The sequence below is a fragment of the Scomber japonicus genome, chromosome 6 (genome assembly GCF_027409825.1).
Source record: "Scomber japonicus isolate fScoJap1 chromosome 6, fScoJap1.pri, whole genome shotgun sequence".
Lineage (NCBI taxonomy): Eukaryota > Metazoa > Chordata > Actinopteri > Scombriformes > Scombridae > Scomber > Scomber japonicus.
In genome coordinates this window covers 38,844,995-38,850,994 of record NC_070583.1, presented here as the reverse complement: position 1 = coordinate 38,850,994, position 6,000 = coordinate 38,844,995, and the positions used below count along the sequence as shown (strand labels likewise).

The 6,000-nt window shown below is 44.1% G+C and overlaps 1 protein-coding gene and 1 long non-coding RNA gene across 2 annotated transcripts in view; both read right to left on the bottom strand.

Moving 5' to 3' along the window:
- LOC128361036 (uncharacterized) overlaps positions 1-1,241 on the bottom strand; it is a 9,319-nt gene extending 8,078 nt beyond the window's left edge. Inside the window, exon 1 of the long non-coding RNA XR_008321543.1 lies at positions 1,033-1,241. This is a non-coding gene — a long non-coding RNA (uncharacterized LOC128361036). The remainder of the gene's footprint in view (positions 1-1,032) is intronic.
- LOC128361018 (scavenger receptor cysteine-rich type 1 protein M130-like) overlaps positions 1-6,000 on the bottom strand; it is a 56,299-nt gene that overhangs the window by 30,566 nt on the left and 19,733 nt on the right. The gene's annotated exons all lie outside the window — the stretch shown is intronic.

Sequence of the window (6,000 nt, the reverse complement as noted above, 5' to 3'; positions counted from 1 at the left end):
GTTTCTCTATGTGTGTGTGTGAGTGTTTCTCTATGTCTATGTGTGTGTGTGTGGACCCCATCAGTGATGAAAACAGGTAGTGTGTGTGTGTGAGTGTGTGTGGACCCCATCAGTGATGAAAACAGGTAGTGTGTGTGTGTATGTGTGTGTGTGTGTGTGTGTGGACCCCATCAGTGATGAAAACAGGTAGTGTGTGTGTGTGTGTGTGTGTGTGTGTGTGTGTGTGTGTGTGTGTGTGTGTGTGTGTGTGTCTATGTGTATGTGTGTGCATGTGTGTGTGTGTGTGTGAAGGTGTGTGTGTGTGTATATGTGTATGAGTGTATGTGTGTGTATGTGTGTGTGTGTGTGTGTGTGTGTGTGTGTGAAAGTGTGTGTGTGTATATGTGTGTGTATGTTTGTGTGTGTGTATGAGTGTATGAGTGTATGTGTGTGTATGTGTGTGTGTGTGTGTGTGTGTGTGTGTGTGTGTATGTATGTGTGTTTCTCTATGTGTGTGTGTGTGTGTGTGTGTGTATGTGTGTTTCTCTATGTGTGTGTGTGTGTGTGTGTGTATGTGTGTTTCTCTATGTGTGTGTGTGTGTGACAGAGATACAGGAAGCAGCTCAACTTCGTATGTTTGATAAGAACAAAGTGTTGCGCAACAGCGCGTCCTGTACCAGCCGCTAAACGTCTGCCCGTTGCCATGGTAACAGGACCTCCGGTCTCTGATTGGCCGCTGATCTGTATCTTATTCTACTGCAGTTACTTTTTACTTTGATGACTTTACATACTAAACACTTTGTCCAGTTTTAATTGGACGACTGGATGTATTTCTGTCATCACACAAAAGCTTTTGAAAATGTGTTTGAGTTTAAAGTGATGAAAAATAATGTGAACTCATAGAGGAGCATCAAAATCCAACTTATTACAACTTCCATGGAAACACATGAGTCATTAAACTGTGTGAAAACTATCAGCTGCTTTTCTTCTTCATGACTTTTACAGGTGAGGTTTTGAAGCTTGAACACATTGATGATTAAAGCAGAGTCCTACCTGAGCTCCACAGCAACAGCAACAGCATCAGCAGGAGATCCATGACCAGGTAGACCGTCTGTCTCTGTCTGACCCACTCGTCAGCTCTCCTCTGACAATCACATGTTTCATCTTTTATTTCATCAGCCGTGAAAAAAACCAAGTGATCCGCCTCTTCTCAGAAGTGATGCGTGATCATTTTTCATGGTTGCACAACTCTTGATGCCTTCCATAGCATGAATTCATCCCATAGAGCTGTAAAGCATCAGTAAGGAAGGAAGGAAGGAAGGAAGGAAGGAAGGAAGGAACTCTTGATGCCTTCCATAGCATGAATTCATCCCATAGAGCTGTAAAGCATCAGTGAGTCTGTAGCTCATATCTAACTTACAAGGTGGGACACGTCTAAGGATCAAATCAAAAGTCTAATTCAATTCAAAGGTTGCTATAGAAACACGTGGCCTAAAGAATGCATGAGGCCTTCCTCTTCTTATTAGGCCCTTTATACTATTAATAGCTGTGTGTGTGCAGGAAGTGACAGGAAGTAACATATGCATGTGTGTGTGCATCCTCCTCCTCTCCTCCCCTGCTCCTCTCCTCTCCTCTACTCTCCTCCCCTCCACTCCTCTCTTCTCCCCCTCTCCTTCTCTCTCCTCCTCTCCTCCTCCTCTCCTCTCCTCTCCTCTCCTCTCCACCCCTCCTCTCCTCTCCTCTCCCCCTCTCCTTCTCTCTCCTCCTCCTCCTCTCGCCTCTCCTCTCCCCTCCCCCCCTCCTCTCCTCTCTTCTCATCTGATTAAGTTCAGCAGAAATGAGTGATGACACGTTTCCTTACATGTTGAGATCAGATAAGAGTTAGTGTGAAACTGCTGCAGACCACTCTGATCACTTTTACTGACACTTTTAAAAAGGATCCTTAAACTTTAAGAATCCTGTTTGACTGATTTTAAAGTCTCTGCACTGACCAACGCTTTGTTTTAACATCCTTTTATTGCTCTATAAAGCTCTTAATAGTCTAGAAACAGAGCGCTTCATATAGAGTTCATAGTTAATGCAACACAGCAGCTCAAATGACTTCATTACCCACAAATCCTCTCTCTCTCTCTCTCTCTCTCTCTCTATCTCTATCTCTCTCTCTCTCTCTCTCTCTCTCTCTCTCTCTCTCTCTCTCTCTCTCTCTCTCTCTCTCTCTCTCTCTCTCTCTCTCTCTCTCTCTCTCTCTCTCTCTCTCTCTCTCTCTCTCTCTCTCTCTCTCTCTCTCTCTCTCTCTCTCTCTCTCTCTCTCTCTCTCTCTCTCTCTCTCTCTCATCTCTCCACACTACTAATAAATGATGTAATGATAAACTTGCAATACAAAATGAATCCAACAGATTGTTACTGGATACTCCTCTCTGCTCCTCATTACTCCTCTCTGCTCCTCATTACTCCTCTCTGCTCCTCATTACTCCTCACTACTCCTGATATATCAGCATGAATGAAACATGATGCTGAAACATGAATTTAAATGGAGGACATGGAATTATGTGGAAACTAAGAAACTTACAAGTTTTACTGAGTTTTACTTTGAAAGAAAAAATATATATTTGGGTCCTACTTTCATCCATGGAGGGTCTCAGCTGCCCGTCCTTCAGAACCACGCGTACGCACACCAAGTGGAAGATCTGTGAGGATGATCCGGGTCGGCTGGCCTTCTGTCAGACTGCCCGGTCCGGTGCTGTGAGGATAATCCGGGTCGGCTGGCCTTCTGTCAGACTGCCCGGTCCGGTACTGCTCTGCTATTAAATATAAAGACTCTAAAATCAGCACACACATCAGTCTGCTCCTGCTCACACTACAACAGCTGTTTGGGAAATATATGCTGTTATCTTTTATTGAGATGAATCATTAATAACTTCAATATGAATCAATAACTGTTTAACAGTATTGAGACTCTAACTCTTTAATGTCTCTCTCAAACATTCCTCCTAATATAAAAAGATGTGTTATCCTCAGAAAACAATCACAGAAATCTAAACAGACAAAAGCAATCAAAGGAGATCGTTGAGCCGACAACCTATTAGAATAAATGAGGTGAAATTATACAACAATATATATTTCCCAAACAGCTGTTGTAGTATGACCATGAAGTGTACAACATCTATTATTATTATTATTATTATTATTGAAATCAAACATAAGTACCAAAGACCAATCATCAGTGTTTGTCTCAGCTCTTCCTCTTTTGTCTTCCTCTTCCTGGGTTTGTGTAAATCAATATGAAATGATGGTCTGCTTGCCTCTGATTTACTGTAACACCATAACACACTATTATATGTGAAATAAGTCCAGAGTGAAGTTTGTTACTTAACATACAAGTAAAGACACATTAGCTTTTATTTAACTTTATCCTATATTCTGTATATTTGTGCTCATTTACTTTTTATTCACAATTAATGCTCAAGGAGATACTGAGACTTACTTTACTTTGATTTTCTTTGAACACCAAAGAATGAGATCAAGCAATAATTGAGCTAAATCAAATGAAAAGTGACAGATTGAATAATGATCTTGTGTTTTAAATGTAGTTTAGTCAGCTGCAGCACTGTGAGAAGACTTCTTTGTGTGTTTCCTCATGTTTTCTGTTTCTAATGTTAATCTAACAGCAGCTGTAGTGTTGTTGTAGTTACTACAGAGCTCCAGCAGAGGGAGAGGTGGTGTAGTTACTGCAGGGCTTCAGCAGGGGGAGCTGTGGTGTAGTTACTGCAGGGCTCCAGCAGATGGAGAGGTGGTGTAGTTACTGCAGGGCTCCAGCAGAGGGAGCTGTGGTGTAGTTACTGCAGGGCTCCAGCAGAGAGGTGGTGTAGTTACTGCAGGGCTCCAGCAGAGAGGTGGTGTAGTTACTGCAGGGCTCCAGCAGAGGGAGCAGTGGTGTAGTTACTGCACGGCTCCAGCAGAGGGAGAGGTGGTGTAGTTACTGCAAGGCTCCAGCAGATGGAGAGGTGGTGTAGTTACTGCAGGGCTCCAGCAGAGGGAGAGGTGGTGTAGTTACTGCACGGCTCCAGCAGAGGAAGAGGTGGTGTAGTTACTGCAGGGCTCCAGCAGAGGGAGAGGTGGTGTAGTTACTGCAGGGCTCCAGCAGGGGGAGCGGTGGTGTAGTTACTGCAGGGCTCCAGCAGAGGGAGAGGTGGTGTAGTTACTGCAGGGCTCCAGCAGGGGGAGCGGTGGTGTAGTTACTGCAGGGCTCCAGCAGAGAGGTGGTGTAGTTACTGCAGGGCTCCAGCAGAGGGAGAGGTGGTGTAGTTACTGCAGGGCTTCAGCAGGGGGAGCTGTGGTGTAGTTACTGCAGGGCTCCAGCAGATGGAGAGGTGGTGTAGTTACTGCAGGGCTCCAGCAGAGGGAGCTGTGGTGTAGTTAGTGCACGGCTCCAGCAGAGGGAGAGGTGGTGTAGTTACTGCAAGGCTCCAGCAGATGGAGAGGTGGTGTAGTTACTGCAGGGCTCCAGCAGAGGGAGCGGTGGTGTAGTTACTGCAGGGCTCCAGCAGAGGGAGAGGTGGTGTAGTTACTGCACGGCTCCAGCAGAGGAAGAGGTGGTGTAGTTACTGCAGGGCTCCAGCAGAGGGAGAGGTGGTGTAGTTACTGCAGGGCTCCAGCAGGGGGAGCGGTGGTGTAGTTACTGCAGGGCTCCAGCAGAGGGAGAGGTGGTGTAGTTACTGCAGGGCTCCAGCAGGGGGAGCGGTGGTGTAGTTACTGCAGGGCTCCAGCAGAGAGGTGGTGTAGTTACTGCAGGGCTCCAGCAGAGGGAGAGGTGGTGTAGTTACTGCAGGGCTCCAGCAGAGGGAGCGGTGGTGTAGTTACTGCAGGGCTCCAGCAGAGGGAGAGGTGGTGTAGTTACTGCAGGGCTCCAGAAGAGGGCACAGTGGTGTAGATACTGCACGGCTCCAGCAGGGGGAGAGGTGGTGTAGTTACTGCAGGGCTCCAGCAGGGGGAGAGGTGGTGTAGTTACTGCAGGGCTCCAGCAGAGGGAGCGGTGGTGTAGTTACTGCAGGGCTCCAGCAGAGGGAGAGGTGGTGTAGTTACTGCAGGGCTCCAGCAGAGAGGTGGTGTAGTTACTGCAAAGCTCCAGCAGAGGGAGCGGTGGTGTAGTTACTGCCGTGTCTGTCTGCTGCTGTGGGTCAATCAATCAAACTTTATTTATATAGCACCTTTCAAACAAACTAGTTCAAAGTACTCAAAGTAAAGGAGGACAGAATCAGTACTAGAATATTACATTCTTGTCTCTATATTTAAGCACAGTTGCCTAATTTACTTATTTTACAGATATTGATGGCATATCTTTCTATTTCTCTATTAAATATACGTTTAATGAATTTTAATTTTGTCATCCTTTGAGTTTTAATGGTGATCATTTAGAAAATAAATATTTCTGTATGTTCAGAACGGGTTACTCATTTATGCCGTGTACTGTATTAGAAACTGATTTATTAGCATGAAACTGTCACATACAATAAATGAAGGCTGAACAAACATTCAATTCTGTCAAACATCAGATTTATTTATTGGAAACAGCAGAACAAAGATAAAACACTTCATTTCACTAAATATTTCCTTTTGTTCGGTTACATTAACTCAAAAAGTTCAATAACTCAATAACACATCTAAGCTGAATAAGTAGTATATAGTCTATAAAAGGAAGAGAAGAAACAAAGATATAAACTCATCAAACATGCGGATAGATTTTTAAATGATTTCTTGACTCAACATTTATCCAGATGAGATCATAAAACTCTGGATTCATGTAAATATTCAACTCTTACATTCTGTCAAATTTGACCCGTTTTGACATTTAACAGCTTGTAAAAACACTGCAAATGTCTTTTATTCTGAAATTTGATGACTTTTTAAGAGGAGAACAAACTGTGAGGAGAGAATATGAACAGTACGTAAAGGGTTAAGTAAAAATGTTACAGCTGTTCACACAAGAGATTAATATTCTGTCAAACTATAATTATATACAGA